General features: G+C 40.5%; 1 protein-coding gene across 4 annotated transcripts in view; it reads right to left on the bottom strand.

The window, feature by feature from the left end:
- Nucleotides 1-14,839, bottom strand: part of TMOD3 (tropomodulin 3) — a 96,556-nt gene extending 81,717 nt beyond the window's left edge. For all 4 annotated transcript variants that reach the window (XM_088839608.1, XM_055437377.2, XM_055437378.2 and 1 more), the window contains exon 1: nt 14,681-14,839. The gene's annotated coding sequence lies outside the window, so the exon portion shown is untranslated. The remainder of the gene's footprint in view (nt 1-14,680) is intronic.
- Between the last annotated feature and the right edge of the window lie 817 nt (nt 14,840-15,656).

The following is a 15,656-nucleotide window of genomic DNA, read 5'->3' as shown; positions in this document are numbered from 1 at the left end:
CTGATCTATTTTGTTTTTTTTTTTTAATGCCACAAAAATTTTAATGCTTACAAAACTGTCTTGAATGAAGTTAAAGACAACTGAGCACAACTAGAGCCCTGGTATGGAAAAACATAAGCAAACTTTTTGGCCAACCCAATACTTAATAGAATTCACTTATCCCTCAAGGAGAAAAACACAGACACAAACCAAAAAATACAGAAAGAAATCCAGAATTCTTGTGGAGAAAAAAGCCTAGCATTTAGTTCCAAACTCTGGGGGTCAGTAAATCCATGGACTTAAGGACTCTGTGATTTTAAGCAAGTTACTTCCCTTCTCTGTTTTTCAGGCTAGATGAGGAATAACCAAGATATGTCTTAGTTCTGGCCATAGACTCCTCCAGATCCAGACACAGCAAATCAAACAGCCTTCTCCCAGTCAGCGTAAACTCTGCCTCAGTCTTCAGGCAGCCACCACCAACAGGTGAGAAGTGGCAAAGGGATGAAGCCTATTCACTTCATTCCCAACTCCAATGTCCTCAGGTCTCTTCTAGCTGTAATGTCTGTGATCTTAAAGAAACACTAACCCAAACTTGGGGGAAAAAATAGTAACTTGCCTTTATCGCTGTCAAGATGAACAATGTATAAGTAGAAAGGGAAAATATGAGCGCTGAATCATGCTGGGTAAGCTCAAAAACCATAAAGTGAAACACTTTAGGAAAGTGACTTGGAAAACAAGAACAGATTAAACAACAAAAAAAGTAAATAAAGAAGTCAAACATGGGCCTATGTTGTTATGCACTAGAGAAGAAGTTAAAGTGGAATGACCATATTAATAAATGCTTTCTTGGAAAGTTGCCAAATAAAGCAAATTTCTACAGATCATTTCCTATTTTCCCATAATAAAATTAGAAATGTTTCTATGAAAACATGAATTCCCAATACACAATAAATCATAAGAATGAATGCAAAAGAATTTTAAACAAAATTAAATACAAATTTTATTAATATAGTAAAAATGCTGAAGTATAAAGCAGCACATTCACTTCTGCCTTGTTATTTCATTTTTTCTTTTTAAAATAAATTTACAAGTAACTTCTATTTCAATTAAAATTTAAAACCAAGCCACTCAAAAATAGGACAGTACTAGAAGATATTAGGGAAAAGACTTTAGAACAAGGAAAATAGATTGGAAAACAGATTTAGAATCTAGGAAAGAGGCATTTGGGAAACAGGCTTCATAAACGCTTTAGTTTCAGAAGGTGACAGTCTAAGAAATTTTAGAGGAGTCACTCAACCCCATTAATTCACCCATGTCCATTCCTCAAATCTGGCACTTTTCTCTGTTACCACAAAAAATACTAATGGTAAACAAATGATCCCTATGGTCTTTCTAAAAGTGTAGGATCACTCAAGTTTTAAAAATAAGGGCCTTGGGACCAACTCTAGAAGGGCTCATAAGACCCCAAAGGCAGCTTTGACTCTGTTGAGCCTCTCAATTTTATCTTTATTTTTATTGCATTAATACCTGGTATGTATTAGGTGCTTTCTTTTCTTTATGATTATTGTTTATCTTGCTAACTTCTTAAACTGGCTGTATACTTGTATACTCATTGCTTTTCCTTTTTATGTAAAGTCTACTACATTTAAGGCCTCAGTGGATAATGTTTTCCATATCCCGTAGGTATTAAGACTTTGTATTTTTGTTATCTTTCTGTAACGATGTTGTTTTTAAATGCCATGCACTCAGTGAGTGATATAAACACATTGTAAATTTCAGTTTTCTAATAAAATTTATAAAAAAATAAATAACAAATAAATCATTCATTATACTTTGCAGTTGTGTATGAAAAAGTGACAAATATTGCCTCTGAGTTTATGCATGCCATAACAAAAAGTTTCATTAAAGAGTACTATTAAAAAGAATTTCAGAACATTAAGGGGAAAACCTAACAATTTATGAGACCAATAGTAAAAATCATTTAAAGAGATATATAATTGTCAATTCTCCAAAGCTCCAGAAGCTTGGGACCAAAGGTCCTGTATAATTAAAACTCAAACTGGGAAGGGGTCGGTTTTGGGGTGTTTTTCTCTAAGGAAACATCAAAAGAAATCACTTTAGCTTTTCCAAAGTTCTGTGCAGGCCTTTAAAGACTTCTGTTTCTGGACTCTGCCTCTTCCCAGGAATGGTTCCAGTACCTAGGAAAATTTCTGGAGTCTCATAAAAAGAGGAAGTGAAAACAATGCTTTACCAAGCCCTCTTTCCTAGGGACAAATGAACTCCTTGCCTGACGGAAGCTTTTGCTTTCCTGCTCTAACGATCTTGATCATTGTCACCCAACTACGCTTCCTGAAACAGTGCTTCTACATTACACTTGTTTGCTTAGAATTCACTTTTATTTGTTAACGGTTTGTATTTTGACAGTTTCTTGGGTGATTTTGCTAAAACTCCACCTTTCTACTTTTTAACTAAGGGTTATTAGGAATCTTCAGCTCTAATCAAGCTGGCTCAAGGTCACACAAATATCCTAAAGTTCACCTTTACATCTGTGTCTCATTTGTTGCCCCAAATGGACTGCACTTCTCTTCAACAATCCTCCCTACCCCAGGCCAGATTTTACTTTTCCATCCTATCCAAATTTGCATACCCTTCAAAGATTAGCTCAAGTCCATGTTCCTCAAAGCCTTTCCTAGCTCCTCCCGGCCTACCTGGCCTCTTTTCCACTCTGAAGGTTAACAACACTCAAGATGCACCACACCATTTAGCCCCAGCACTTTCACTAATTCAGGTGTCTGGTGCCCTGCCTGCTATGAATGAATGCCCCCCGTGGACTGTGCCTTACTCCTACATGGTGAAGTATTTCATACATAACATTGGAGAACTAGCCCAAGTGTGACTTTTAGGGATACCACTCATTTTACCCTAATCAATTTCAGGAGACCAGGGACACACCAAGCTTTGCCATAGCAATTAATTTTCAGACTAACATGGAAAAGCAGTTATGTTTGGAGAGGCACATGCCTACAATTTACATAACATGTCTTGATGTCTCAAGGGGTAGGAATTAGGGTATAATTCTCATCAGGTGAAGAATACCTAACAGGAAAGAATGAGTTCCCTTGCTTAATGCCAAAAAGGAGCCATTCTTCAAGAAAACAGCACTATCCCAACACTTTGTGTCCCCAGCATAGAGAACGTCACTGTTAATGAGATTCCATGGTATCCCAAGTGAATAACTGAAGCAAGGACCAACAGAAGGAGACATGTAAGTAACCACTCGGCAACCAGGAGCAAGATCACACAGCCCACCACAAGTGATCTCAGGAACAAAAAAGGAGAAGGCCAAGATGACTATCCTCCTATAGACTAAAGACATCACTCAATATTTTTTGAGAAGAGAAAGTTATTTGCTGTTACTGAACTGTACACTTAAAGCGGACAAATTTTATGATACATAAATTATGCTTCAGTAAAACTGTTTAAAAAACTTTGGGGTGATTTGAGCTAGAGTACTTGCTTGTGGTGAAGCATCTAACAGTCCTGTAAGGAGAGGGTACCACGGGTTTTTACTGGAATTTCAAGACAGAACGCACAAAACCTCTGGTGCAAAAGCCGAAAACTGTCATCATATTACGATAGTAGAGCTTCCAATAAATAATAAAAATTATAAAAATATAGTCTTTGAGAAATACATACACATACAATAAAAACCAAAGCATATAAAACTAATGACATAGAACTGTTCAGCTAATGGGGATAGTTTTGGAGAAAGGAGAAATGGAAGGGGTGGGGTGGAAAGAAAAACTAATATTTAAGACTGTTGATAGCTGGAAAAAAGCAGAAATGATGAAAGAAAGGAAATCTGAGAAATCATTGCTGTTGGTCAAGAAGCTTGGTTTACTGTCCCCACGGTCATAATGTCCGCCGTGAAATACGTTCTTTTAGAAAGGGCTAAGGGACATTTTTCCTTTAACAAGAAACAAAAGAAATCAAGAAAGCCATATAGAAAGGAGTAAAGGCAACTTAATTTAATGCCAAGAAGGGGAGGAGGTTGCTAAGAGCTTAGTATAAGATCCAAAACAGGAGTTTAGGATAATATTCAAATGGACACTTATGATGCCAACTATAAACTAAAATTTTTAAGTGTTAGAATAAGATTGTCTATATCTTTCTTACATTTTAGAAACAAATTTCTTTAATTAATCTGAGTTCTCAGGTTAACAGAGGCCGTATGTCATACTCCAACATAATGAGAAAAATAAAGGAATGATTTTTATTTGCATACCTGTTATGTGTCAGCTACTTTAGCAAATACATCTCCTCATAGCAAAATATTTAAAATATCGCTTTCCCCATTTCATAGATGATGAAACTAACGCTCAGGATAAAGAGCCTGCCCAAGGATACGTAACTTCTTTCTCAACAATGGATGTGAGATTTGAACCTGACCCTAAAATCCGTGTTTTTTACACTCTATCATGCTGCCTCTATAAAATACTTTCTATCATGTTTTTACTTTTATGTTACTACACACCACATACTAACAGAAGCAAGTTGCTGAAACTGCAGTAATTGGCAACAAGAAGCCACAGCTGGAGGCAAAGAGAAGAAAAAACCATAAAATAACACAAAAGTGTGGGACAATTTAATATAATTACCCCAAAACTGCCAACAACCTCAGAAGGCAAATCAGTAGCACAGAATAATACCTGATGCACAAGTGTATGCATGTTCAGCTGAACACAATGAACTCTGAATTCTATATCCTCCAAATCATCTTAAAAGAATTTGAGACCAAGAAGAGCTTTATAATGTATTTTACCAAAAATGACACTTAAAATAGATTTTTAAAAAGATCTTAGTCTTCTTACTGATAGTTCACTTTGCAAACTTGTGCCAGCTAATGAGTGACCTTTTGTCTCTGTTTTCTCATCTGTAAAATGAGAATAGTAACAGTACCTATCTCAGGCAGCTGATCTATTAATTCATCAAATGAATACATATAAATCAAAATAGTTCTTGACATAGAGTAAATGTTCGAAAAATTTTGGCTAAGAAAGTCATTATCTTCAAAGTTCATTTTAAAGGAATACCTTCATTAGTTCATGCTAGGCAAATGAGATATCATACTGAGATCCACATAATCCAAGTAATTAATTGAAAATTCTGGGTGAGAGCAATGAAGGCTAAGAAAAGATTATAAAAAAGTGAGAGATGACAAATGTACAAAGAAAGCAGTACAAGAGAGATGCTAAGTCACCACTTTGCCTACACTTCTATCAACATTTATCTCATAATATAATCAGTTGCTTAATATCTATTTTCTTCATAGGCCAAGAGTCTTTTAAGGGCAGGCACTTATTTTTATATTATCAGCTCAGTACAGGGCTTGCAGCATAGCAGATACTAAATGTATAACAATATTAGAAGGGGGGGGGACTCAGTAAGATTTAAGATCAATGATGGGAGTACCTGATTTTACCAGTCCTAACAGGCCTGGGGGCAGAGTCAGTAAAAACTGTATCGCTTTTTATTTAATTGATTATCAATATTCTACTCCTCTATTCCTTCTGAACTAGGAAATGCATTTCAAAAATGTTTAAAAAATAGTTAATTTGCTCTGAAATGAGAAATCTTTCAAGTGATGATAAAACAAACTTTGGTAATTTATTTTTAACATTAAAAATATTGCTCTGATTTGCCTGTTATGAACCAGTTAATTCTAATGGTCAGAAAGTGGAAAGTGAAGTCACTCAGTCGTGTCCAACTGTTTGTAAGCCCATGGACTGTAGCGTACCAGGTTCCTCCGTCCGTGGGATTTTTCAGGCCAGAAGTCACAGCAATAAACTGATACTAGAGAGACACATCTACTTTTTAGTTGTCAATCTGCCAGATGAAGGGCAGATGCAAAAACACAATGACCTCTGGTACCAAAGTAAGCATGGCTGGGGATGACCAACCCTAAACCCCCTTGTCTGAGACCTCCCTTAACTCAGGCCTATGAAGCACACAGCCGTAACAATGCCCCCTTCCTCACAGATGTGCAGTACAGGGAGTACCCCTAGCCTAAGACAGACAGATCAAATACATCTTCAGGAATCTGAGAAGCTTAGAAACAAAACCTAAGTTGAGAGATCATATATCATCCAGTCTAGTCTGGAGGCAGCCTCATAGCAAGCCAAAGTCACAAATAAAGCTGAAGCTAAGGGGGAAGCAGAAACCAAAGGAAAACAGAGAAAGTCGGGAGAGGATGGGGCAGGGCTGGGACATTTGCCACAGGTGTAAGATTTAAGAGGGCACCAAGAAACTCAGTTACAAATACAGACAATATTTTTAAAAATCCAAATTACTGTTCTGGAGTGGAGTGGAGGCACAGAAAGAAGCTGAAGAGAGCCCATGCAAAGTGTTCAGAGGGAGGAAGGACAGGGGCTTTCCAAGTGTCTGCTCTGGGTTCCAGCTGTAGTTTGGTGCAAGGAGCTCAGGTGCCTTAACTGGGTAACACCCACTATAACTCCCAGCCCTTCTGCCATAAGTTCCAGTAAGCTAGCTTAAGCGGGTAGTGTTCTGAGACCTAAGAACTCTGATTAATAAACTCTATTTTGGGAAAAAGAGACAGGCACATAAAGCTTGTGTGTGTGTGTATTTTGTTTTTTAAATCAAAGCAATATATAAATAACTTACAAAAGAATGGTCCCAGCAATTAGTGCTACAGAAGTTCAGAAATCACTGTGTGTGATCAGGGAAGGATCTTGTAGCCAGATAGCAGGGTGGAGCTATATTCGAAGCTAGAAGATCAAAGTACACGTTAAAAAGGGATGGGAGGAGGATGAGAAGGAAGCCAGGGAAAGGAGAGGAAGAAACTTAAAGGGGAAGGTGTGATCCTCATATACTCTGTATTACAGCAACGAAGTAAACATGGTTCCCTGCTCTTCTGCCTCCAGCCCTCAGATAACACTGCTAATTACACCTGAAATGTCCTTTCACCTTCTGCTCATGTTGAGATCCGTTCTTTCAAGGACCGGTCCAAACATTTCTTTGAAGAGGCTCCCTTAGTATCTGACTCAAAAGGAGTTATAAGCCAGAACTCCTATTTGGCAGTGGAAAAGATAGACAAGAGGAAATGGTAGATGGGAAGGCTAACGAAGAAGCTGAATGCAGTGATGAGAACTGCACCCTGGTGGAGAGCAAATGACGTCTCAGAGGAGAATAGGAAGTGAGACTCTTTGACAAGGAGGACCAACGGGCTCAAAAGTGGCAGAGCAAAAGCAGGTGCAGCTGCACAGAGGGCTTGGCAGAGATAAAAATGTGTAAATCTGCCAAGGTCCATTTCTGTGTATGGTTCTACGATCTTCTCCAAGATACTGCAGTTCTTTAGGACAAACAAATGGAGGGCGTTGACTTTTAAATAATCCTTTACTGATTTTTCCTAATCATAATAATCTTTCTTCCCTACCTCCCCACTCCCCCATCCCAACCACCCCTCCAATCCCACCTTCAAGCCAAGCAAAGTAGCCCAGAGGCCCTTATGACAAGTGGAGGTGGGTGTGGAGAGGAACAGTTCCTTAAGAATACTAACTTGGGTTAATAATCACCCACCATGAACAAAAAACAAATCCTGGGGTTATATCAAATCTAAGCTAACTACAACAATCTTACCTACAGGTCTATATATTGGTACATATTAAATAATACAAACATCAGACAACTGCTACTGATTTAACAGATTTGAAGTTTCAGGAAGTGTTTTAACACCAGGAGGATACACTTGAAATAAACTCAACTTGCCATCAGTTCTGAGTCACTCTTGTCCACGCATGCCTCATTTCCTCCAGGCTTACCGTATTTTCACCCGTTTTCTCACATGCGCTTCACCAACTATGTTCACACGTGCATGCTTTTAGTGCTATTAGCGCTGAGATGTGCCCAGATATTAAACTGTTATTTTTAAAGAGTAATCTCCGTGTATCAATTAGCTTAGATTTTAAGTCTGTCTTGGTGTGTGTTCCTCCCTCAGACAGTAGCTCTAAGTGTTTGAGCACACATACCCGAGGGAGTGGCTCTCTCTACAGGTCAAAAAGGGTGCATGCCTGTGGAGGAACCTAGCCTGTGGTACAATTCTCAACGTGAATTATTAAAAGGGTGAAATAATAAATAGAAAACAAGCAAAAAGAGGAAAAAAAAGACAGAGTATAAGGGCAAAAGAGGTCCGTCACAAAAGACGATGTATTGTATGATTCCATTTATATGAAATGTCCAGAACAGGCAAATTCACAGACAGAAAGTACAACAGTTACCTATGGCTAGGGGGGTTGGGAGAAGTGGGTAGTGACTACTAACGGGCAAGGGGTTAATTTTTGATGTGATGAGAATGTTCTAAAATGAATTGTGGTGATGGTTACCCAATTCTATGAATATACTGAAAATCCATTGTCTTTTACACTTTAAATGAGTGAACTGTATGCTGTTGTTCAGTTGCTCAGTCGTGTCTGACTCTTTTCGACCTCGTGGCCTGCAGCACACCAGGCTTCCCTGTCCTTCACTATCTCCCGGAGTTTGCCCAAACTCAAGTCCATTGAATTAGTGATGCCATCCAACCCATCACATCCTGTCATCCCCTTCTGCCTTCAATCTTTCCTATCTTCAGGTTCTTTTCCTGTAAGTCCGCTCTTTGCATCAGGTGAACTGTATATGTGAATCATATTTCAATAAAGTTGTTATACATTAAAAAGAAAGAGAATAAGGAAGCTAAAGTTGTCCTGCATTTCCATGGAAGGGTAACTCTATCTTTAAAAATCTCAACTGTCTTCTACTTCAATTTCAATCAAGCTTTAGTTTCAAGATTTCCCACTGCTAAGTCCCCTAGTGCTCTCATCTCCATTTGTCTTTACTAACAAGGGTGACCCACATACAGAACATGGTGTCCACTGGTTACCACAGAAAAGTACATGTACACTATGATTTCAACCATACAAAAATATGTATGTGGATGAACAAAGCCTGGAAGGAAATGAGAAAAAACAAAATAGTTATATTAGAGTAATATGGTTAAGGTGATACTCTTTTTAAAATGTTACTGTATTATCAGTCAATAAAATCTGATAACCTGATAACCAACCTTAGAAATTGTTTCAAGACAAATTCAGGAATTGTGTGTCAAAAAGGACTAGACTGAAGTAGTGTAGAAGAAAGATGAAAACTAAAATGCATGGGTTTTATATATATATGTGTGTATGTGTACATATATGTGTCAGTTGCTCAGCTGTGTCTGACTCTTAGCGACCCCATGGACTGTAACCCACCAGGGTCCTCTATCCATGGGAATTTCCAGGCAAGAATAATGGAGTGGGTTGCCATTCCCTTCCCCAGGGGATCTTCCCGACCAAGGGATTGAACCTGGGTCTCCTGCATTGCAGGCAGATTCTTTACCATCTGAGCCACTAGGGAATCCTTATGTGTGTGTGTGTGTGTGTGTGTGTGTGTGTGTGCACGGGCGTGTGCTGAACAAAGGCAGGTGCCTTCCTGCTTGCTTCCACAGAAGAGAGTATAGAAATTAACAGACCAACCATGTGACTTAAACAGGGGAACTTACTGGTAAGAGTATCAAAACTGATTATGTGTACATGCAAATCCTCTAACTTTATAAAAGCTAAACTGGCTTTCCTCACCCTGAAAAGATGGCTGGCCTCAGGACCATTCCTTGACCCCACCGAATGCTTTCTGTATTAATACAATACTAAGCAGCCTTGGGGCTTCCCTGGTGGCTCAGAGGGTAAAGCATCTGCCTGCAATGCGAGAGACCCGGCTTCAATCCCTGGGTCAGGAAGATCCCCTGGAGGAGGAAATGGTAACCCATTCTAGTATTCTTGCCTGGGAAATCCCATGGACAGAGGAGCCTGGTGGGTAAGTCCAGGGGATGGCAAAGAATCAGACACACTGAGCATGCAAAGCACTCAACATCCTTAATCATCAAAAAAACAAATTAAAACCATAGTGAGGTACCATTTTATATCATTTCACTTCAGTTCAGTTACTCAGTCGTGTCTGACTCTTTGTGACCCCATTTATCACAGCACGCCAGGCCTCCCTGTCCATCACCAACTCCCGGAGTTCACTCAAACTCATGTCCATCGAGTTGGTGATGCCATCCAGCCACCTCATTCTCTGTCATCCCCTTCTCCTCCCGCCCCCAATCCCTCCCAGCATCAGAGTCTTTTCCAGTGAGTCGACTCTTTTCATGAGGTGGCCAAAGTATTGGAGTTTCAGCTTTAGCATCAATCCTTCCAATGAACACCCAGGATTGATCTTTAGAATGGACTGGTTGGATCTCCTTGCAGTCCAAGGGACTCTCTAGAGTATTCTCCAATACCACAGTTCAAAAGCATCAATTTTTCGGTGCTCAGCTTTCTTCATAGTCCAACTCTCACATCCATACACGACCACTGGAAAAACCATAGGCTTGACTAGACGGAACTTTGTTGGCAAAGTAATGTCTCTGCTTTTTAATATGCTATCTAGGTTCGTCATAACTTTCCTTCCAAGGAGTAAGCGTCTTTTAATTTCATGGCTTCAATCACCTTTACTATGACTAAAATATAAAGGGCTGATGGCACTAAAATTTGGCAACATTAAAAATAAAAATTTGGCAACATTTAAAATAAAAATTTGGCAACTAGAACTCACATAAACTACTCTGGAGACCTGTTTGGCAACTTTTTAATAAAATTAAACATACATATTACCCTATGATTCAGTAAATCCACTCTTAGGAACTTATAAAGAGAAATAAAAGACTTATCCACACAAGACTCATAAAATGTTCATAACAACTTTATTCCTAACAATTCAAATCTAAGCCCAAATATCCATCAAGAGGAAATGAGATACACAAATTGGAGTATATTCATACAGTGGAATACTATCCATCAGTAAAAGAGAAACCACTGATACAACATACCACTGATACACAAAACACTGATGAATCTCAGAAACAGTATGTTACCATTTATGTCAAGTCCAAGACTAGGCAAAACAAACCGATGGTGTCAGAAATAGGGAGTAAGAGATGGCTTTTGGAGAATGTGTAAAGGAAACGGCTGGAAAGGGGCATGAGGATACTTTCTATGGTGATAAAAATATGTTCTATCTTGATAGTAGAAGTTACAGTGTATAAAATGGACAGAACTCCTTGAACTGGATATTGAAGATGTGTGCATTCCATGGAATGTGAATTATACCTCAGTAAAAAAAAAAAATACAATGTAGTACTCTGTTTCAAGATAGCAGTTAATGATTTTGTTTCAAATAAAATTTTAGAATACCACACACATGTTCAATTACTTGCTATTCACCTCTCTATTCCTTCGTTACTGTAAACCACCTAATGGATTACAGATGCCTACTGAGTGACTGAACTTAACCGAACTAATAGGTATATAGATCAAAAGTATATGTGTTCATGTTCAGGTTTCATTGTCAAATCAACTTTGACCATTCACAAATTTCAATACATGCCTAATGGACTGTGAGAAGTTCAGTAAAATTTTGTTTTCTAATAGGATTTTATAGTTGTCATTTTTAGAGAGTCTGAAATAAAACTGAGAAAGGAAAAGGCAGCTAAATCGGACGTCAGCAAGGACGGAAGATAGTATTTTGGCAACTATTACAACCCAAAGAATAAGGCTCTCAACTACTTCAATCAAGACAGAGTCATGTATGTTTAAATTTAAGGACAACTGAAAAGCATCAAGAATAATTTGCCAGGTAATTTGATCTTTAAAAGATAACATATCCTAAATAACAACAGCAGTGTGCATCACACAGACACCTAAAACTCACTGAGACCGTTTCTACTGTTAGCGCTGAGTCCTCCTCCGTGCTTCTATCCTGGTCTGTTTCCATCTTCACCACCTCCTACCCTCCACAGGACAGTGCTCAGATCGAACTGATTTTCATAAAGCCACCTCACTCCAGGTTCCAAATAAATAAACTTAAGAAGTTTCACTCTATTCTATGTAGATATATCACAAATACATTCAAACAGTATAGAGAGTATAGCCTAGGGGAATGCAGATAATCACTTAGTGGGAAAAAGATGACTTCATTTGTTACCTACTCCCATGACTGTTGAAGATCTCTCCCCCTGAACTCCTACAGCATGTTTTTATTCCCTACAGACAAGATTACAGTGCTCTGAACTATAAACAAGTACACATGCCTAATCTCAGAGACAGCAGACTCTCAGACAAAAAAAAAAAAAATATCTTCTATGTCTGTATTCACCAGGAGCATAAGACAGGGTCTTGTACAGGTGGGGGCAAAACACATGTTGAATCAGTGAATTACCAAATTAATGTGAGTGAAAACATGTGAGGGTGAAAGAAGAGGAGAGGTGGAAAAAAAAAGATGAGAGCATACAACAAAGAGAAAGGAGAAGGGAAGGAGCAAAAGAGAAAAAAGAAAGGGATAAAACTTGTGAAGGAAATTATTTTTGTTAGAGAGAAGGATTATTATTATTTTTTAATAATGAAAGAAGAGTTGGAAAAAGCCATTGCTATACTATGCATGTCATATCACAGCTATCAGCACTGGTCTTTAAACTGTCATTATAAACACTCTGAAACATCTCTCAGCTCTTCAAAGTGTCACTTCCCAAAGAAACTACAGTATTCCCTATCTGACCAGAAAATACAAAGGCCCCACTTCAAACCTACCAGACACTGGGTAATTGATGGTGAGAAGCACCACTCTAACCCATTCAAGTCCTTTCTGTTGTGATGAATCTGTGTTTCATTTAAATAAACCAGCAGTTGAAAGTTGAAAAATCTGATTAGAGGAACCTGAGCACTGTAACTGGATTTGACCTGTAAGTATTTAACTTTAGGTGAAGTTATTTATTGCAGAGTAATTTGACCTGGAAGATATACCACAAAACTTTGGAGTTAGTCATAACAACACACACACAAATTGAGCACTGGGTCAGTGACATCCTAAAGAACTATTTTTGTTACTTCATGCCTAGTACAAGGGCTTGGAATGACAGGTGTGCCCAATGTTTCCTGAATGAGTAAAATGAACTTTTAAAGTCAGATATTTAGGGCTGATAATCTTGGGATCATCTGGCCAAACAATCTCATTTTAAAGATGAGCAAGCTAGAAATCCTGAGAGCTTTGAAAGCAAGCAAGCTAAACAAGCCAAAATATACTGCATCTGACGTTTTCTCTTTTTCTTCCTTTCCTAGAAATGTGTTAAGTGATTTTAAGTATTCTAATAAAATAATTGTGGCTCTTAAAGAAGTGAGAGGGTTAAAAAAAAAAAAAAGGTGCCAAAGGACTTCCCTGGTGATACAGTGGTTGAGAGTCCCTCTCCCAAGGAAGGGGGACACGGGTTCGATCCCTGATAGGGGAAGATTCCATAGGCGGTGTGCAACTAAACCTGAGAGCCACAAATACTGAGCCTGTGTGCTGCAACTACTAAAGTCGCTTGGCCTTTAACCTGTGTCATCGAAATGAGAAGTCCCCGCACCCAAGGAAGAATAACACCCGCCACCCCCAGCCCCGGTTTGCCATAACTAGAGAAAGCTTGCCTGAGGCAATGAAGATCCAGAACAATCAAATCAATAAAACTTTTAAAAGGTGCCTAGGACAAGGAAGGAGAGACTAGCGAAGGTAAATGAGGTTGAAGAAAATTATTTTTCTAAGTCTAATATATTTTTGGACAGGCCAATTAATTAATCAACTTAATCTGAAAAATTAATCTGAAGGAATTCTCAGAAAAAAGAAACAAGAGGTGCATGAAAATGTTACAAACCAAGGGAGACCGCACAGAACCAGCTTAAATCTCCACAGGCTTATTTCCTGTACGACCTCCCGGGATTACGTTTACTGCAATGTTCATTACCAGATGACTTTTGGTTTTAAGAGAAGCCAAGGGCAAGTTGGAAATGAGATTCTTAACTAAACATAATCCCCCCCCAAATCAAAACAAACAAAAAAAAGCCCCTATGTCTGTTCTAATTTGTTTGTAATCAGAATGCAGGCTTGCAGAGGTAACACCCCGATTTCTGTAAGCAAAAATATAACGACCCAGTCACGTCCTCAAAACAAACCAACAGACAAACTTCACAGCCGGATCCAGCTGTGCTGCATGGGAGCCAGGAACTTATTCTAAGAGCAAATAGATCAAAACGGGGAACGCAAGACAAGCCAGATTTCAATCAAAAAGGAAAGGGTGTGCCCTGCTTATTTTTTTCTTTCCAACTTTCACCAAGCAGAAATCTTTGAAGGAGTCTTGGTGAAAAAAACCTTTAGACGCTAGTCCCCCGAGCTACACCCCGGCGAGGGGGAAGGGGCAGGCACCTCGAGCTCTCACGACAGCGGCCCGCGCGAGCTCCAGCCCGGAGGGGAAGGGGCCGGTCCCGAACCCCGCGAGGCCGGGCCCCCGAGTGATTCATCAGCAACTCGGGGTTCGCGCGCCTCCACCGCGGGCGACGCCCCAGCACGTCCCACGGCTGCTACCCCGGCCCGTCCGCTCTGAGGCAGCCCCCAGCGTCCCCTCGCTCCCCCAGTGGGATCGGTAGGGAAGGAGATCGCAAGCCGGGCGGCTGGAAAGCAGCAACCTCTCCCGCCTCAGCCACCATGGCCGGTGCGACTCCCTGCCCGCGCCCGCAGACGGACTTCCTGGAAAGCACCGGGCTGGGCTTACCTGACTGGCGGCCGCTGCGGCCACCGAACTCCTTCACAAACCTGCGGGGACTGCCTGCCGCTCGGTTCCCAGTACCCGCCCGTACGCCGGCGTCCGCCTCCCAGGGAGTGGTCGGATCCACCCGCCGGCGTTCCCCCAACTCGACGGCGCTGGTTCCCACTCCGCCCCCAGACGCGCGTGCGCACTCCCAGGTCGGGGGGCATCCTGGGAGTTGTAGTCCCAGCGAGGAGGTCGCGACGAGGCGAAACCCTGGTATTTTCTATTTGGTGGACGTCGAAAGAGGGTGCGAATACCAAAACTTAACACCAGCTCAGATGGTAAAGCGTCTGCCCCCAATGCGGGAGACCCAGGTTCGATCCCTGGGTTGGGGCGATCTCCTGGAGAAGGAAACGGCACCCCACTCAAGGACTCTTGCCTGGAGAATCCCACGGACCGAGGAGCCTGGTAGGCTACAGTCCATGGGGTCGCAGAGTCGGACACGACTGAGCGACTTCACTTTCAACACCAGCCCGAGGAAACGACCTCTGCTCGTGGAATTATCTACCTTGGCCCCTTTGGGAGCTATAAACAGTAGCTAAAGGCTCATTAGTATAGATTTCCTTTTTTACTTTTAGTCAAGAGGGACTCACGGCGATTTATATGCTTGGTTGCTAATGTGAGGACATGACTTTGAGTCCTCTCAATTTTTCGTGAAAAACTGATAGAAAAGGAGACAAAGGCCAAGGCACGAGAGAGACATAAATAAGGAGATGTCACCTCAAGGGTACTGTGATCCTAGTGAGTTCCTTAGGTATGAAACCAGGGACAATGTTGCAGAGATCAGTTGCAGCCGCACCCCAACCTCGCATTTTAGCTACAAGCTGTACACCAGGCAGTGGAACTGAACTGTTGTAAGTGGGAGGAAAAAATAGAAGAGCTGCTTAGCGGGGAGCTGGGGCAGGTGGACACTCTGGAGGCTGGAATACTTTAGAAGACA

The sequence above is a fragment of the Moschus berezovskii genome, chromosome 9 (genome assembly GCF_049115385.1).
Source record: "Moschus berezovskii isolate FMDL1 chromosome 9, NW_MosBer_1.0, whole genome shotgun sequence".
Lineage (NCBI taxonomy): Eukaryota > Metazoa > Chordata > Mammalia > Artiodactyla > Moschidae > Moschus > Moschus berezovskii.
The sequence above is the reverse complement of the archived record's forward strand: the minus strand, read 5'-3'. Positions and strand labels throughout refer to the sequence as shown.